The sequence below is a fragment of the Myodes glareolus genome, chromosome 9, assembly GCF_982192425.1.
Source record: "Myodes glareolus chromosome 9, mMyoGla1.1, whole genome shotgun sequence".
Classification (NCBI taxonomy): Eukaryota; Metazoa; Chordata; class Mammalia; order Rodentia; family Cricetidae; genus Myodes; species Myodes glareolus.
In genome coordinates this window covers 72765555-72784508 of record NC_142034.1, presented here as the reverse complement: position 1 = coordinate 72784508, position 18954 = coordinate 72765555, and the positions used below count along the sequence as shown (strand labels likewise).

Below are 18954 nucleotides of genomic sequence, written 5' to 3'. Positions count from 1 at the left end.
TCCCCAGCCCATGCCACCACATGACAGATGAGTAATGGGGACAGCTCTCCCATGCTAACAACTTCAGGACTGGCTCACCCCACCCCTACCAACAGGATTGGCTCTATAGTGCTGCCCAGGCGAGGTCCAGGGCCTGCTCTCTCACCTGTCTCGGGTGTTGCAGCCGGTGGGGTATAGGGGCAGCTCTCCCACCTGCCTCAGGCATTGATAGAGGGAATATATTTTTTAAAAGGTCAAATTATCAGACGTGTTGGCCTTTAATCCCAGTACTCGGGAGGCAGAGGCAGATCTCTGTGAGTTTGAGGCCAACCTGGTCTACATAGTTAGTTCCAAGACAGCCAGAACCATGTAGAGAAACCCTGTCTTTAAAAAAAAAAAAAAAAAAAAAAAAAGGCATTCTGTTTCTGGTTCAGACAGAACAATTTCAGTTGTAGACGTTTGTATGAAACTCACTTGCCGCTCCAGTTTAGAAACAGTTCCTTTGCCCTCATTTGCCTGTATGACCAGGGCACCTGTTTATTTGTAACATCAGCTGCTGTGAAGCACGCCCCAAGTACAGTCATCTCAGAGCAAGCCAAGGAGCTTCCAGCTCTTGGAAGTCTCCCTTATGACATCGCATTCTCATGACCCACCATGTGGAGTTTGCAGCACCTTGGACTTGAGCTACTGGAATGTTTCTTCTGGAATCTTCCTCCCTAGTCCATACTACAAGCTCTAGGTACAGACGCTGTTTTACCTTCGGGCACTCCAAAATGTGTTACAGTCAACTTACAAATTCGTCTCAAAGGTTTTCCTTATCTCCTGCGGAATAAACCCAGAAGTTCTACCCACATCTTTTCAAGCCCCTCATGACCCAGCTTTGCAACCTCTCTGCCCTCACATCCAGCTAAGACAGTGGCTCTCAACTTTCTTAACACTGTGACCCTTTAATGTAGTTCCTCATGTTGTGGTGGGTGACCCCAATCACAAGATTATTTTCACTGCTACTTCAGAACTGTAATTTTGTTACTGTAAATAAAAAAAGAACCACTTAAGTAAGATGAAACATTGAGGAGAATACAGCTGCTGTGAGACTAATTGATGGGAAGGAATGGAGAGTTGTTTTAATTGGGAACCACTGATGACAGTGGCTTCAAGTACGCTGTGTAGAACAGAAATGGATGTGTATTTGTTAACCCCTGTTGAAACTTCGACCTTTGCTCTCTTTATCCCTGCTAACCACATGAAACCTTGCAACTTATATTTTTTTCCCCAACCCCAGGCCCTGGCTACCTCAGCTGCCTGACTGCAGCTGCCTCATTGCCAATCTGATCTCAGCTTTCAGTTTTGACTTGTTCACTCTAACCCGTGTACTGTTACCACATGAAACCTCCCCAAACACAGTTTCCAACTGTGCCTTTCCTGTTTTGTTCAAAACCTCTCAGAGGTTTTTGGATTTTTGAGACAGGGTTTCTCTCTGTAGTTCTGGCTGTTTTGGAACTTGCTCTGTAGGCCAGGCTGGCCTCCAACTCACAGAGATCCCCTCTGCCTCCCGAATTCTGGGACTCTAAAGGTGTGTGCTACAACGCCTGGCTAAAACCTCTAAGAGTTTGCAAGTTGAGGTCCTCTGTGTCTCAGGCTAGTTTCACCTAGTTAAACAGTAGTGCTTGCTAACGCTGTTCCCATAGTCACTGCTTTCTGTCTGCTTTTCTGTCTGCTTTTAGACAGGGTCTCATGTGGTCCTGACTGGTCTCAGACTTGGCTATGTATTCAAGTGAGGCGATCTTTGAGCTCCTGCCCCTCCTTGTTTCTGCCTCCTAATTGGGATTACAAGGGTGCTCCACCATGCTAAGCGATTGTTACTGTTGCTTCATAAAACTGTTCATTTCTGGTTAATAGTCCTAATTTTACAGAAGCAGGAACTAAAAAGAAAGCTAAAGTGACCGGTAACCTCGGAACTCACGTGTGGATGGACCAAGTATTGTGTTTTATAATGCTGCCAATGATGTAAAAACTGGTAATATTGAGGTTTGAGAATGTTCTTTATTTCTATTTTTTTCCTGTTCTTCCAAACTTCAAATAATAAAAAATTCTGTTCTTCTTTCTGTGTGGAAAAATGATAAGCAAGCCATGATGCCCTTGCGGAGGTCAGATGGCAAATTTCTTTATTCGGTCTCGGGGGTTCCAGGGATCAAACTGTAGCTTTGATGCCTTTACCTGCTGAGCCATCTCCCTGGACTTCTTTCAGACTTGGCCATCAAGAGGATTGGGGATTTAGGGTGGGGGACATGGCTCAATTAGTAAAGTGCTTGTTCTGAAAGATGAGGACCTGAGATTGATCCCCCAAAGTCATGTAAAGAAATCATAGCGCAGAAGCTCATTGCCCCACTGTTGGAGAAGGGGGCACTGCAGGATCCCCAGAGCTGGCCGGCCAGGGAGTCAGGCAGTCCGTGAACCTCAGGGTCAGCGACTGTGCTGGCTAATTTTATGTCAATGTGACACAAGCTAGAGGTCTTTCAGAAAAGGGAACCTCACAGGCAGATCTCTGAGTTTAAGGCCAGCCTGGTCTACTTAGTGAGTTTCAGGACAGCCAGGGTGACACAGAGAAACCCTGTCTTGAAAAACCAAGAGGATGAAAAAGGAAACCTCAATTGAGAAAAGGCACTCCACCAGACAGACCAGTTGTGCGTTTTCTTGATTGATGGTGTGGGAAGGCCTAGCTCATTGTGGACTTCCCTTCTTCTTCTTCCTCTTCCTCTTCCCCTTCCCTTTCTCTTTCTTCTTTCTTCTTTCTTCTTTCTTCTTTCTTCTTTCTTCTTCTTCTTCTTCTTCTTCTTCTTCTTCTTCTTTTGGTAAATTGTAATTTTTTATTGAAAAACAAATATACAACTTGGAATGGATTTGAGGCTAATAGTGCCATAAGCAGATTTTAAGTGGCTTAAAAAGCAAGTAACAATAAAAGAAAATGTTTCTGGTACAATACCAGCAGTACAAAAAATAGTGTATGAGTACCTGGATAAAACATTCATTTTGCAATAGTGCAACTTTGAAGTACATATTGTTGACTGTCCACAGTTCACGCAGAGTTACAATGCCACACGTCAACAATAACATGCTGACAGTTCCTAAAAACTATGTTAAAAAGGCATAACTCAGATGTTCCCTCATTTGAAGAACTCCATCTAAGTTTAGATGGGCAGAAGGCGGGCGGTAGTGGCACACGCCTTTAATCCCAGCACTCAGGAGGCATAGGCAGGAGGATCTCTGTGGGTTTGAGGCCAACCTGGTCTACAAGAGCTAGTTCCAGGATAGGCTCCAAAGCTACAGAGAAACCCTGTCTGGAAAAACCAAATATATATATATATATATTATATGTAAGATGTGCAGAAGGGCTTGGATATATCCAGAGTAAGCCGTGTGCAACATGTTACTTGATCAGTTTTCTAAAATAAGGTTTAAGGACAATGACAGAAGATAGGGAAGAAAACATGGAGGAATAAAATCCTAATTACTATACATGCATATCTTTTGACAGTAGGGGGAAGCCTTTTACAGATAAATTACAAACAAAGAAAAGACAAACAATTTTGTACAAGAAATTTAAGACATTCTGTACAATGTCTTCATTTTGCTGCTATCATTTGTACAAACTCTTCATTGTTTGCCCGCCTGTCACCATCAATATCTGCTTCCCCGATCATGTCGTCAACCTCCGCATCTGTCAGCTTCTCTCCCAGGTTCGTCATCCCATGGTGAAGCTCTGCGGCACTAACGTAGCCATTGCTGTCCTTATCAAACACGTGGCGTGCTTCTCTGATTTCCTCTTCACTGTCGTCTGCATCTTTCATTTTTCTTGCCATCGTTGTCAAAAATTCAGGGAAGTCAGTTGTGCTATTACCATCTGTAGCTCCGCTCCTGTGGGGTTCTGCCCAAGAGACCTCATCCCAGCCCCCAGCTCCTTTGCTGTTATAGTCCCATCACCATCCTTGTCAAATAGTGGAAAGGCGTCTTTGAATTCTGCAATCTGCTCTTCAGTCAGTTGGTCAGCCTTTCCAGCTGCTTGCTATGGCGCGCAGTGCCCACATGCTCTCCCCAATGGACCACAGACTTCCCTTCTTGATGAGTTGATCTGGACATATAAGCTAAGAGAAACTCTTTCCTCCCCATGTTAATTTTGGACATGGAGTTTATCATGGCATTAGAAACTGTAACGGAGACAGTGAGAGAGACTGTCTCAAACAATAAGGTGGGGAGGCTGGGGAGACGGAGCAACAGTTAAAGTGCTTGCTGCTCCAGCAAGAGGACCAGCATCTGGGGGCCAGAGGGAATGGCTCATAGGTCAAGAGCTCTTATTGCTTTTCCAGAGGATTGGGTTCAGTCCCCAGCATCCACATGATGTCAAACAACCTTCTGTAACTCCAGTTCTAGGGGATCCAACACCTCTTTGATCCTCAGGCTCCTACATACACAGAGTGTACATAGACACACTCAGACATACAGTGTGTGTGCATGTATGTTTACTGCTTTTAAAAAGAGAACCCGAATTTGGATCACTAGAACTAATAAATGTTGTGTGGTTGTGAAGTCTTAGAAGGTAGAGACAGACAGAAGGACTTCCCAGAGAAACTAGCTATATCAACAGGCTGTAGGTTGGGAGCACCTGCTTCAAAGAGTAAGGTAAAAGAGTAAGCCGGGGGCTGGAGAAATGGCTCAGCGGTTAAGAGCACTGACTGCTCTTCCAGAGGACCCAGGTTCAATTCCCAGCACCCACATGGCAGCTCACAACTGTCTGAAAATCCAGTTCCAGGGGATCTGACATTTTCACACCAATGCACATAAAAAATAAAAGATAAATAAATCATAAAAATTTAAAAAAAAAGAGTAAGCCAGGATAATTTCTGACAGTCAATTTGGAGCCTGCACATGTGTGCACCCATACACAAGACAGGTAGGACACAAGCATGGCAGGTAAGACTTTAGTCCCGCATTCCAGAGGTTCTCTGTGAGTTTGAGGCCAGCCTGGGCTACATAGTGAGTTCCAAGATAGGCAAACTATGTAGAGAGACCCTATCTCAAACAAAACAGGACCCAATTTTTTTTTTTAAAAAAAAAATATGATGCTTGAGACTGAACTCTGCATTTTGTAGGCCAGGTAGGCTCTATTTCTACTCAGCCTCCTAAAAGATGCATTTGGGTGGAGGCTAATAAAGACATTTTAATACAGGCTTAAGCATGAAGGATAAGAGAAAGATGGGTACTCAGAGGAAAAATGAGACACATCCAAGAGCAAGGGTGTGAGATTCTCAAAGAACTGTAGGAGGTAAAACATACCCTAGTGGAAGCCCAAGGGGTCACTCAAAAGATGTATTTTTAGGTAACAGAAGCGAGGTTGGTCCTGGTGCTGCAGGATTATACTTCCAGTTTCTTAGAAAGCTGGGGCAGGAGGACGATAAATTCACAGCCTGCCTGAACAACTTTGTGAGATCCTGTCTCAAAATATACATAATAAAAGGGTGGTGGATGCAGCTCGGTGGTCGACTGCAGCCCCTAGTACAGAGAGGAAAAGGGGGGAAAAACAGATGCCAAAGACAATTAATTAATTTTCTCTCATGCCTCTTGGGGTTGGTGTGAAGTGGCCCGGAGCTGGCCCACAGGGATTGGCGGTGGGACCGCAAGGAGGCGGAACCGAGGGCGAGCGGCGCTAGAGTCCCGGGGACTGTCACAAGCAAGCGCCCGCCGACCCGGAAGGAGCTGAAGAGAGCTGGGGCCGCGGCAGCCATACCGCTTTGCAGAGCCGGCTCAGAGCGTGGAGGGCGGTCGCGGAACACGGAGTCGCGTTCTCTGGAGTCGCAGGTGAGTGGCAGTGCCCTCGTCTGGGAGGAGTTCGGGCGACAGCCGTGGCCCTCCGGAAGGCTCATTGTTTAGGCTGTGCACTCGATCGCCCGGAGCCCTGGTCCCTGAGCCTTCGCGAACTGGGAGCTTGGTATTTTTGTTTGTTTGTTTGGCGGTGCGAGGAACTACAAGTCCGGTCCTTGCCCACGGGGACCGCTCTGGTGGCCCTCGGGGTAGGACAGTGGTTGTCACACGCAATTATTTCAGGAAAGAGTGCCAGGACGGCACGCGAGCCTCTCTTCTTCCCCTGGGCCTCAGTTTCCTCACTTGGTAAGGTGAAGAAGGAAGCAGGGGGTCATTGACAGCTGGGGGTGGGGAGACGCTCTGTGTTGTTCCATTTAGTGTGGGAACCAACTGAGCCCCCTCGTTTTCAGTAGTTATCGTTTTGCCATTGCTCTAGCCTAGTTGAGTGGAGGGAAAAGATACTAATGGGGGGGGGCTATCCGACAGGATAAAAATTTGTTTTGAAACATCTAAATCTGGCCTTTTTAACTGAAGGAATCAAAGTCAATCGGAGTTTAAGGTATTGGGATGAAGAAAATCGAATCTACTGTTGTGAATTTAGTCGTACGTATGCAGGTGTCTTACCCTGAAGATCTGTGTCTCTTGCAAAAATATTGGTCAGAATGGTTGCCCTGAAATGAAAGAAGGAAGGTGGCCCCCGTACAACGCTGCAGTCCGCTAAGGAAGACAGTCCCATCGCCTCTGTTTTACAGATGACCAAGGAGGGAGGCTCTACAGTTTGCCAGTGATGAGTGGTGTCGGTAAAACGGAGCAGCGAGCGGCTACCACTGCACCTTTCAGTAGATTTGTGTTTGAGTCCTAAGTATTTTGACCTTTAAAATTTTTATGAACTTAGGCAGGCACTCTGACCCTATAATTCCACCTGCTCAAAAGGACAGGAGCATCATTTGAGCCAAGACTGCTTGGGCAACATACCCAAGATCCTATCTCAAGGAAAAAAAATTTTTCCCCCCCAAGTGTTAAGATACTCCCTGGGCCTTTGTGAGTTTACAGGAAAGGGAAGTGGCCGCATTGTCTAAATGTTAGAAACGTATTGTGATTGAGTTTAAAGAAGCGCGTTTTACCTTCCTTGGCCTGGTGCTGGAGGAGAAATGCGAGGCAGACTTGACATGAAGGTGTAGTCTTATCTATCAGAAGTGGAAATCACTGCCACCTCATTCAAGCTCACAAACCAGCATGCCAGGGCAGTGATTCACTGCTTCTCCACTCCCTGTCTTGCATGCAGAGTTGGCTGAAACTCATTGAAATTACTTTTTTTTTTTTGCAAAATATGATGAAGCACATAATATTTAAATCAGCTATGGTCAGAAACGTTAGCTGCCAGAAGGTATTAAAACTTCAGTAAGCCACAGGTGCTCCAGGCAGAGGAGCATTATATGCACAAAGGACTTTGAGAGCCTTTCAATGCGGGATGGGCCTGGCGTGGATGCTCCGTGTCACACCTCAAGACCCTTAGTCACCTGGACCTCTGAGCAGTACTTTGTTCTGGGAGCAGAGGAATGACCGTTATTGTGGAAGGGTTTTCTATAAAGGCGAGAAGACCAGCCTGGCTAGGAAATTCAAAAAGTTTCTCCATTGTATGTAGTTTGTAGAACAACTTTGATTATTGTTTTTTGTTATTTTGTCTCCCCCCCCCCCCCAAGCTGAGGACCAATCCCAGGGCCTTGCGCTTGCTAGGCAAGCACTCTACCACTGAGCTTAATCCTCAACCCCTGATTATTGTTTTAAAATATTTTATTTTTATATATGCATATGATTATGAGTGTGTCTGTGTTAAAGGTCACACCAGGAAGTACAGGTAGAGGCCAGAGAACAGTTTGTGGGAGCTGGCTCTTGCTTTCCACCGTGTGGGTTTCTGAACTCAAACTCAGTTCCTCAGGCCTAGTGACAAGCTCCTTCACCTACTGAGTCACCTTGCTAGCCCTCTATTCGTGTTTTGAGGTCGCAATTTGTTATCACATGTACCAGTTTGAATTTTCTTAGTTCACTAGTGACAAGTTCAAGTTCAGTACTCAGGCTGAAACATTCTTTTTGTTGTCTCACAGGCTGGCCTCTTTGAGATCCTCCCCCCATCAGCTCCCCAAGTTTCTCTTTCTCCTCTCTCTCTTTCCTCCCCTTCCTTCTTTCCTTTTTCTACTAGCCTTTTGACAGAGGAGGTTTTTTTTCCCTCTCCTTTTCTCACTCTTTTTTTTAAAAAATAATTTATGTAAATTTATTTTATACGTATTGGTGTGAAGGTGTCAGAGCTCCTGGAAGGGGAGTTGCAGACAGTTGTGAGCTGCCATGTGGGTGCTGGGAATTGAACCCGGGTCTTCTGGAAGAGCAGCCTCTCTCCAGTCCCTCCATTTTTTACTCTTAATGCCATATTTCATGATGTTTTAACCTTCTTTCAATTGGGTGCCACTTTTTTTCCAGAGGAAATAAGGATGAACTTTTAAAAAACTATATAAATTAAAAGGTTTAATAGAACTCTCTCGAAATATTTAATATCCAAAGCATAGTCAGGCTAGGTGTGGTCAAGCACCCCTGTAATCCCAGTGCCCAGGCAGAAACTGGGGTCAAACATGGTTTTACCTGGTAGCACAGGCTGGCCTTGAACTTGATGTGTAGCAAGGGATGACCTTGAGTTCTGAATCTCCTGTCTACTTCCCAAGGGACGTAAACTGTCAGGGATCAAACCCTGCGAGTGAGGCAAGCACTCTACTAACTGAGCTACATCTCCAGCCTGGTCTTGGATTTCTAGTGGAAAGTTAGAACAGACAGCATTCCATTCATCTGGTGTGTGGGGCAGGGTTGTATGCGCCGTGTTGCGCATGTAGACATCAGAGTAGAACCTGTAGAACTTAGTTCTCTCCTTTGACTATGTGGATCCTAGGGATCCAACTCTGGTCTGTGTGTCCGTCAGCCATTGTCCTACCCACCACTGAGCCATCTTGCATTTTGCTGGCCCTTCTTTTCTGTTTTTTTTTTTAAATTATTTTTTTAAGCTAGCATACAAAATAATGGGTTTTATTGTGACCTTTCTAAGCTTTATTTTATGTGTATGGGTGTTTTGCCTGCATGCGTGTACATGTATAGGTGCATGCCTGATGCCTGTGGACCAGAAGAGGGCATTGGAATTGGAGTTATAGATGTCGTGAGCCACCATGTAGATGCTGGGAACTGAGCCTGGGTCAGCAAGAGCAAGAGGCTGTCACCACTGAGCCCCTGTTTTGACGTCTTCATTCTTGTACGTCATCATACCTTGCTCATGTTTGCTGTGCTGTTTGGTCACCACTGTTGTCTGTTGGAGACAGAGTCTCATTAGTCCACACTGACTTTCACTCATATGAGCCTCCTGTCGAGTCACAAATGCTGGAGCTACAAGTTACAGGCAAGCACGCTATACCCAAATCTCCCCTCCATGTGCACTGGGGAGGCAGAGGCAGGCAGATCTCTGTGAGTTCAAAGCCAGCCTGATCTATAGAGCGAGTTCCAGGCCAACAGGGGCTACTCAGTAAGACCTTGTCACAATAAGAATATATAAAGAATCATGATGAAGTCAGTGCTAGTTTCAAGCCAGGAATTCTACTGCCTTAGCCTAGAGTTGTGTTCAGGTGTGCTACATTGGTTGATTTGTAGGAAATTTCTATACCTGGGCTTGCAGGACACAATCCTAGTACTTTTTCTAATGGCAGCCAGTGATAATGTATTCATATGTAATGTGAAAATGGGGCTGACAAGGTGGCTCCTCAGGTAAAGTGTTTGCTGTACAAGTCTGCCAACCTGAGTTCAAGTCCCATAACCCATAAAGTTGTCTCTGACCTCTACACAGGTACCATGGCATGATGATGAAGGACACTTAAAAGATGGCACACTAACCCCTTCCCCTCCCCACATATATGTATACACACACACAAATAAATCAATAGGTTTTAAAATGAGAATGCTATCAGTCCTTTTTTATTAAAAGTTGTTGATATTAAGTTGGGCATGGTGCCACATGCTTATAACCCCAGCACTGGGGAGAGGGAGGAGCCAGCCTGAGCTACGTGATAACTTTTCCTAAGGGGGAAAAAACCTCCAAAACCTCAAGCATAAGGATTCTGTTTCCTCATAAATGAGTTGTAAACAGAGATGTCTGTTTAAAGCTTTAAAATTTGCTTTTATTTTGAGTGATAGCTTTGTTGAACTAGACTTGACATACAGTAATGTTTACCCTTTAGCAGTGTGCAGAGTGTTCTCAGTATAGTCACAGTCTTACACAACCTTCACCACCAATTCCAGAACAATTTTCCTCACCTCTGAGAGAAACCCCATTAGCAGCTGTCCTGACTCCCCTCCCCCTCCTGACTGCTCTAACCTGCTTGCTTGCTCTGGAGATCTGCCTTAGTAGACATTTCTGGAAGAGAGTTATCCATGGACACTCAGTGGGCAGAGCTGGAAGTGGTTTGTAACCTGAGTTCTGTTCACTGCGCTGATTTTCATGTTACCTGAGTAGATTGCTTTTTAATCTGCGGAGCTCTTTCCCGTTTGGTGTTCATGTAATAAATAAATCTGCTGACGTGCGGTGTTTCCTTGTCAGCGACCTTTGCTCTTCACATGTCTCTATGATGTGTTCCCGGGTTGTGTAATGAGTTCTCAGGGCTCAGGTGTCTGTTTGTAGCTAAGTGGCTTTATTCTTAGTTGGGTGTTTTTATTTTTACTTCTATTTGAAAAAAAACAAATAGCTAATTCTGTTTTAGTAATTCCTGGCATGTTTTGAGGGTTTTATGGGTTGTAGTTTTATAGGAATATAGTATCTATTTTCTCAAGTAGGGTTTCTCTGTGTAATTAGATAATGTCTTTGAGGATAAATTTTACAACAGCAGATTGGCACCACCCTTGTGCAGACAAGTCCTTTCCTTCAAGGCTAACCCTGTTCCACCCTCCTCATCCCAGTGAAGACTTTGCCTCTTGATTCACTGCCATGTATAGTTATGCCCTCTAGTCTTCCAGATGAGTCTGCATTCTGTCACTGTGGACACTGCACCTTCTAGCCTGGCTTCCTGGACCTTTCACCCCAGTGCCTCTTTATCTTTCCATGCTGGTGTCAGACTTTGGAGCTGCCACCGCACAGACCTGAACTTCTCTGACCTTTGCTGTTCCCTATTGCCATGCGCCCTGGTCCACTTCACCCCTTCCCCTTTACTGTGGACATACTTATCTTCTGGTTCAGACCTTCCCACTACTCTGTTGGTTCTGTTCTTTAGAAGGCAGGCTTCCCACAGTTCTCACCCCAGTTGTCACCTCAGCCTTTGGTCACCATGCTTCTTCTCACCCTTGTCCTGTTGTCTGCACAGCCTGGACTGAGGGCAGCTCACAGCAGTGCTTCTCAGGGTACCCACAAGTGCTGTCCCTCATGTTCTTCTTTCCCCCTTAGCATTAGGCTAGGCTCAGACCCAGGGCCTTCTCTCTCCCCTTGTTCATCTCTATCTTGGAAGTCTGATATTCTAAATATTCTAAATAAATATATCTTGGAAGTCTGAATATTCTAAAGTCTAACATCACTGAGGGTGGGTTGTAAGGTAGGGGTGTTGAGGGCAAAAAAGAAAAAAATCAGTGCTGATTGGCAGTGCTATGAATGTCTGTTAGATCTCCAACAATTTTTTTTTCTTAAACTCAGTGCTGGCTGGGTATGGTGGTACAGGCCTTTAATCCCAGTTCTCTGGAGGCAGAAGCAGGTGGATTCTGAGTTCAAGGTCAGTCTGGTCTACAGAGCAAGTTCCAAGACAACCAGGGCTACATAGAGAAAGTCGCCTCAAAAAAGCAAAACAAACAAACAAATAAATAAATAAACTCAGTGTTAGGGCTCAAATCCTGGTCCTTTCATGTTTTTGGCAAATATGCTATCACTGAGCTACATTCCCAGCCTTTGATCTACTGCCACAGTACCTGTCGTGTATATCAGAATTGCCTCAGCTCTCCTCTGCCACTGTTCTGAGACAGGGTTTCACTATACATATAACACAAGCTAGCCTTAAGTCAGTCTTCTGACTCAGCTGCCTAAATTCTAGGATTACAGTGTGTGCCACCAGCCCTACCACCGCTCTTCATCTCTGGAGTCAGATTCCTGCCCACTCTGCAGATCTCCTGGGCCTCCCTTCTCCTCCCTTCCTTCTTCACAGGAAGGGTGCTCTCAGTTCAAGCTCCCTGTCAGCCTTTAGTCCTTCTCTTGTTTAATTTCTCCTTTCTTTTTGTTTATTATGAGCTCTCTGTCCTGAATTTGCTCTGTATATCAAGCTGACCCTGAACTCACCTGCCTCTGCCTCCCGAGTGCCAGGACTAAAAGTATGCATCGCCTTGCCCAAATCTTCCAGAAGTTTTTTCCTTTCTGTTATCATTATACCTCACCCTTCCTGGAGAAGAAAATCTTATTTTTCTCATTGCATTTCAAATTTATATATTTAGTCTTCTGCAATCTAGCTCAGGCTGGCCTAGGGTCTTCTGCCTTAGACTCCACAGTGCTGGGATTATAGAAGTGTACTACCACATGCATTTCAAGCTTAAAGAAATCTATTTTACTTTCTAACTTTTAGATCTATTATTTTATGTGTTTTGCCTGTGTTTATGTTATGTGTACTGTATGCCTATAGATGTAAGAGGGTATCAGATCCCCTGGGACTGGGGTTACAGATGATTGTGAGCCACCATGTGGGTACTGGGAATTGGATTCTCTCTGTAAGAGCAGTAAGTGCTCTTAACCATTGAGCCAACTCCAGCCCACAGTTAAAACTTTGGAAAGAGGAAGAGTATCTCCTCACTGTCCCTCTATCTGTTAGCCTCTGGTTTTCATTCATGTCTCAGTAATAATAGCAGCCAGCTATCTTAACTTAACTTTATACAGTTTTTTGTTGTTGTTGTTTTGTTCATTTTTTTTTTGTTTGTTTTTCAAAACAGGGTTTCTCTATGTAACAGCACTGGCTGTCCCGGAACTCACTTTGTAGACCAGGCTGGCCTCGAACTCACAGAGATCTGTCTGCTTCTGCCTCCCGAGTGCTGGGATTAAAGGCATGCACCACCACTGCCCAGTACTTTATGCATTTTGTATGGAGAGAGAGAGAGAGAGAGAGAGAGAGAGAGAGAGAGAGAGCGAGCGCACGCCCGCACAGGCATGGTTTGCATATGGAGGTCAGAGAATAAATACATATGGGGAGATGGGGAGTCAGATCTCACTGTCCACCAGTTGAAGCAGGGTCTCTCTTGTTCTAATGCTGTGCTATGTTCTCCATTCCTGACTAGCTGTCCCCTCCTCCAGCTTCTAGTAATTTTCCCATCTGTTTCCCATCTCGCCCCAGGAGTACTGTGATTACAGATGTGTACCACCCACCGCATCTGGCTTTTTATGTAGGTTTAGGAGATCACATTTGAATTGTGAGGCTTGCATGGCTACCTTTTTTACCTGTTGAGCCTTCTTCCTGGCTTTTTTGTGCATTTTAGCTCATCTGGCCTTTACCACATGCCAGCAGATGTTGCAGAAGAAACTTGTGACTCGTTCAAAGTCAACGTTTATGAATCAGAAATAGGATCTCCTCTGCTTTAAGTCCTGACCATGAGTCCTCCTTTAACACAACTCTATAGAAGACCTCTCAGGCAGTAAAAAATTGTCTCTGTGTAACTGAAGCCAGCTATGGCTTCTCTGTAGCTGCATTTGATGTCACTTTCTTTCATTTTTGCTACTGACTCTTCTGGCTCTCTTGACTTTTCTGCGTTCCATGGTCTTACCACCACTCCCCGCCCCCGTTTGTCTTTAAAAGATCATGTCAAACATGACTTATTCATAGTATTTTGGTGGGTATCAGCGGAGACAGGAGAAAGGACATTCTGATGACCAAGTATGGGCCACCAATCCTTTGACCCAGGGAAAGCCACAAAAAGAGAAGTAATACATATTAAGTTGGAAAGGTAACTAAGAGGTAAGTAGAAGAAACTCTGAAATACTAGACCAGGAGTTTGAATTATTTCTCAGCTCAAAAACTTGTGGAAGTCTTTATCCATCATATAGGGTGTATAGCATGGACAGACAATTTGTCACCTAAATTGTTACACTGAATAGACTGTGCCCAGTGGTCACCCTGGCTATGCAGCAAGTCATTTCCAAGATGGCATTTTGGCAGAGCTACTCTGGAGGCAGCATATAGTGGTGGGGACAGATTTTTGAAATGATAGTTTGTAGTTTAGGATGTAACTTTTTATTTGGGAACTACATGCATCTGTCTCTGTTCTAAGCAACACAAATTCCTTAACCAGGAGGCTTCCGTGGGGACCGAACAGAGTCTATATGGTAAGCCATGGTAGGACTGTGGTTCAGCTGAATGTGAGATGTGAGATGTGAGCCTTGAGCCAGACTGGTTTAAACAAACAAACAAACAAGCAAACAAGCAATAAAAACCACCGCTATTCCTCAGTGGTGGAGTGCTTGCCTAGCCTGTCTAAGGCTATGGGTTTGATCCTAAGCATTGCAGGGATAAAAGGTAACGACTTAAACATGTTATTTATGTATTTTTCCTGGGAGCCATACTTAGGATCTTCCCAAAAGGTACCACTAAGCTATATCCAGAACCCCTCCTTTTGCTAGAGACTGGTCCCACTAAATTTCCTAAGCTGATCTTAAACTATGCACCTAGTAGCTCAGTGAGACCCTGAACTTGAGATGTGCTGCCTCATTCTCACAAGTAACTAGGAATACAGGCTTGTCCCCCTAGACCTAGCTCATTTTTCTGATTTTTGAGCCAGGGTATTTTTGTGTACCTTATGATGGCCTAGAACTGGGAGGTAGTCCAAGCTGGCCTTGAATTCAGGTTCCTCCTCTCATCCCGCCTCCACCAGTGACAAGGTGTGCACCATCATACCCAGACTTGATCTAAAGCTTAGAGCCACCTTAATGTAATATGAGGATAAAGGCATGGATGTGGAAGTCAGAAGGTCCAGATTTGAAACCTAGATGATCCAGTCACTGATAGTTGAAGTTTTTAGTCAGAATAGCCAGTTTCTCCTATAAAATCGGAATGTCGGTATATTCGAAAGATTTAGTAGTGAGCTAGAGATACATGCACAGAAGACTGTTGTATAGTGTAGACTGGGCCATAGAAGAATAAACCTGCAGGGCGCTATTGAGTGAGAGTGTTTGTGACACTAACTTCTTCACAGTAACAGGTGAAGGAAGTCAGTCACCTAAGGTAGACAGGAAGGGTCCAGTCCTGGTTCCAGAGTTCCTAGTCTTAATCTCTAGACTAGTCGTTCTCAACCTCTGAGTAAAGGCCCCTTTGGCAAACCTTTGTCTCCAAAAAGGTTTAATTACAATTCATAACAGTAACAAAATTACAGTTCTGAAGTAGCAATGAGAAGAATCTTGTGGTTGGGGGTCACTACAACATGAGGAACTGTACTAAAGGGTCACAGCATTAGGGAGGTTGAGAACCACTGGGCTAGACCGGACTATGCCTAGAGATCTAGTCAATGAGCAGTAGCTGTTTTGTTTTCCTTTGTCTTTTTTGTTGAATGACTGCAGTGGGTTGAGGTGGCCTACGCTTATGATCCCAGCATTCAGGAGGCAAAAACAGGATTTGAAAGTTTGGGGCTAGCATAGAACATGTAACGAGACCCTGTATCTCCACACCCATCCCATCTGCAGCCGAAATGAATAACTGAATGAGTGACTCAGCACTGCCTCCTTTGTCTTTATTGTAGGTGAGGAACAAGAAGTGTTAATGCCTGTCTAGTGTGTGACTTGATTGATCTCAGTTTTTCCTGAAAACTTGCTATGAAATTACAGATTGATCTTGACTTCCTGATCGCCTTCATCCTGCTCCACCTCCCAAATCCTAGGATTATACCACCCAGATTTTTGCTATTTTAAGATTTTGTTTTGTTTTGTTTTGTTTTGTTTTGTTTTGAGACAAGATTTCTCTGTGCAGTCCTGGCTGTCCTGGAACTTACTTTGTAGTCTAGGCTAGCCTAGAACTCAGAGATCAGCCTGCCTCTGCCTCCTGAGCATTGGAATTAAAGGCATGCCCCACCACTACCCTGTTTTAAGAGTTTTTTTTGTGTGTGTGTGTGTGTGTGTGTGTGTGTGTGTGTGTGGAGAGAGAGAGAGAGAGAGAGAGAGAGAGAGAGAGAGAGAATTCATGCGCTTAAGTACAGTTGTTCTTGAAGTACAGAAGAGGGCATCAGATCCCTAAAGCTAGAATTACATAAGGTTGTGAGCCACCTGATGTAGGTGCTATGAACCAAACTTGGGTCTTCTGGAAGACCAGCAGGCACACTCTACATCTTAGGTGTATGAGTGTTTTGTTTTGCCTGCATGTATGTATGTGTATCACATGTGTGCCTGATGCCCTCAGAGATCAGAATAAGGGGTCAGATGCCCTGGAACTGTCTAGGTGTTGGGAACTGAACCCAGGTCCTCTGCAGGAGCAACAAGTGCTTTTAACTGCTGCTCCATCTCCCAAGTCCCTTCTTCAGCCTAAGTGTTGGGATTCTTGGTGAGAGCCCAGTCCCCATAGCCTGCTGTGTACTAGTAGGGTTTTAGCAATTTTTGGTTAAATTGCATTTGTATAGCTAGTTTGTCACTTTACAGCCTTTTTTTTTCCCTTCGAGACAAGGTTTCTCTGTGGTTTTGGAGCCTGTCCTGGAACTAGCTCTTGTAGACCAGGCTGGCCTTGAACTCACAGAGATTTGCCTGCCTCTGCCTCCCGAGTGCTGGGATTAAAGGTGAGCGCCACCATCACCCAGCCACTCTACAGCCTTTTTGAGGTGAAGAGCCACGGGAATCATCGCTCTTTGTATTCTTAGCTCAGGTCGTTGGCCTTAATGTAAACTCAAAAAACATGAATTAAAATAATAACATATTCTGTTGCTTTGGAAAGATACGCTTTTCATATATTTTCTCTAAGTTCCAATGTATTTCTTTCTTTCTTCTTTCTTTGGTTTTCCTGAGACAGGGTTTCTCTGTGTATCTTTGGCTGTCCTGGAACTCTGTATACCAGGCTGTCCTCGAACTCACAGACATTTACCTGCCTCTGCCACCTGAGTGCTGGGATTAAAGGTGTAGGCTACCATGCCCAGTTAAATTCCAATGTATTTCTTCTGATTTTGTTTTGGAAACTGAACCCAGAGCCCTGTGAAGACCATTGCCCACACCCTCAACTTCTACACATTTCAATTTCTGTCACCCAGACCATAATGGTAGCAGGAGGTGTAACTTTTGGGGGAAGGGAGATTTTTTAGCAGGATCTCTCAATGTAGGCCAAGCTGGCCTGGAACTGGATGTGCAGTTCAGATTGTCCTTGAACTCAAAACCCTGCCTCAGCCCCGCCAAGTGCGAGAATTCATGTGTAAGCATCCTGCTCATATTCCTCATTCTTGCGGTACACTGACACATTCATAGTTTTTGAGTATTTGATCTCAAACTGGGATTCCTGGGCTATAAAAACAGAATTTGAGTTAAGTATAGGGTGTATCTTAAAAATTTCAGATACTTGGGAGGGTGAGGCAGGAGGATTGTGAGTTGTAGGCCAGCTTGAAGAATTTAGAGACCCAGGCCTTGCTCCCCCAAATTAAAGAAATGAAAGGGTTAGGGATTAAACTCAGTAGGTGAGAGCTTGCCCAGCATTCTCGAGACCCTTGTTTGACACTCATCTGCCATCCCTCTCAAACTAGTTAAGAAAGGGTGAGAAGAAAAGGGGAGTCCATTGCCAAGACTTGGAGTATCTCAGAAAACAAGCTGGGCTCATACAGGCTGCAGGTGGGTTTGCCCACTTGTCAGTCTAAGGTGGTGTGGTGCAGGGTCGCGTGGCTGCTTGCTCTCCATAGCCGTTCATGTCGTTTGACAGCCAACCGCAGAGACGACTAAAGCAAGCAGAAATGTCTAAAGGATGGCAGCTAGCATAGCCTTTGCAGTGTTTGGACCAGAGCTATTTGTTCACATCTAGAAAGTGAACTTTGTTGACCTGTGAAAGTACATTTCTGTGTCTGTGATCTTTCCTGACTTGTTTTTCCTGTTACCCTATTAGTTTGCCAGGCTATGTTAAGTAAATGCTGAATTGTACTGTTTTCTACTGTGACTTAAAAGATTTGTTTAATATGTGGTAATAATTAAATGTTGAAAAATTCAGAAAGATAACACACCCCAAACTTCCCATCTGGAGCCCATGCCATGAGGAGCTGCTATGGAGGTCCGCACAGTGTTCTTAGTGCTCGGGAGAGGGAAACTGGACGACTGGAAAGTCAGGCCCTCTTGGCTGCAACCTAAGCAGGGATTGAACCTAGGGCCTCACATGTTAGACAGGCTCTCTACACTAAACTTTTTTAAAAAACTTACATTTTATTTATTGGGGAGGGGCACACATATGCCATGTGTCCTTGGGGAGGTCAGAAGACAGTTTGCAGGGTGGTTCCAGGAACTGAACTCCTATCATCAGGCTGGGCAGCAAGTCCATCGAGCCATCTCATCAGCCCATACACCGAGCTTTTTTATTTTTATTTTTTGCAGGGGTAGGGAGTGTATGAGAGAATGGGGTGGGCTTGTTTATTTTTATTTTTATTTTTTGAGATGTGCTCAGTAAGCCCAGGCTGTCTAGTTGAGCCTGGCCTTGAACTGTTCCTCCTGCCTCCAACAGTTGAAGCCCCATCACATCTGATTCCAGGCTTTTTATTTAGTTATTTTTGAAATATCATCTCACTACGTGTGCCAGGCTCTTGGTCTTGAGCCTATGGTATAGCCCAGGCAAAACTTGAACGTGGTGATCATCCTGTCTCAACCTCCTGAGTTACTGGAATATAAGACTTGTACCACCAAGTCCAGCTTGGAAACGCTTACTATTATTATAAAACTCAGAAAATAGACCAGGCTGGCCTCAGACCCAGAGGTCTGCCTGCCACTGTCTCCATAGAATGCTGGAACTAAAGACTTGTGCCACATTTGGCCTTACTAATTATTAGTATTTGTTGTTGAAACAGTCTATGGTAGCCCAAGCTGACCTTGAAGTAGCTATGCAGCCAAGGATGCCCTAAGCTTGACCCTCCTGCTTCTGACCTCCT

At 44.7% G+C, this 18954-nt stretch overlaps 1 protein-coding gene and 1 pseudogene across 1 annotated transcript in view; one reads left to right on the top strand and one right to left on the bottom strand.

Annotated features, from left to right (window-relative positions):
• Nucleotides 1–3461: 3461 nt before the first annotated feature.
• Nucleotides 3462–4319, bottom strand: LOC125402684 (calmodulin pseudogene; annotated as a pseudogene).
• A 1361-nt stretch (nt 4320–5680) lies between these two features.
• Nucleotides 5681–18954, top strand: part of Sar1b (secretion associated Ras related GTPase 1B) — a 31988-nt gene continuing 18714 nt past the window's right edge. The window contains exon 1 of the mRNA XM_048437617.3: nt 5681–5832. The gene's annotated coding sequence lies outside the window, so the exon portion shown is untranslated. The remainder of the gene's footprint in view (nt 5833–18954) is intronic.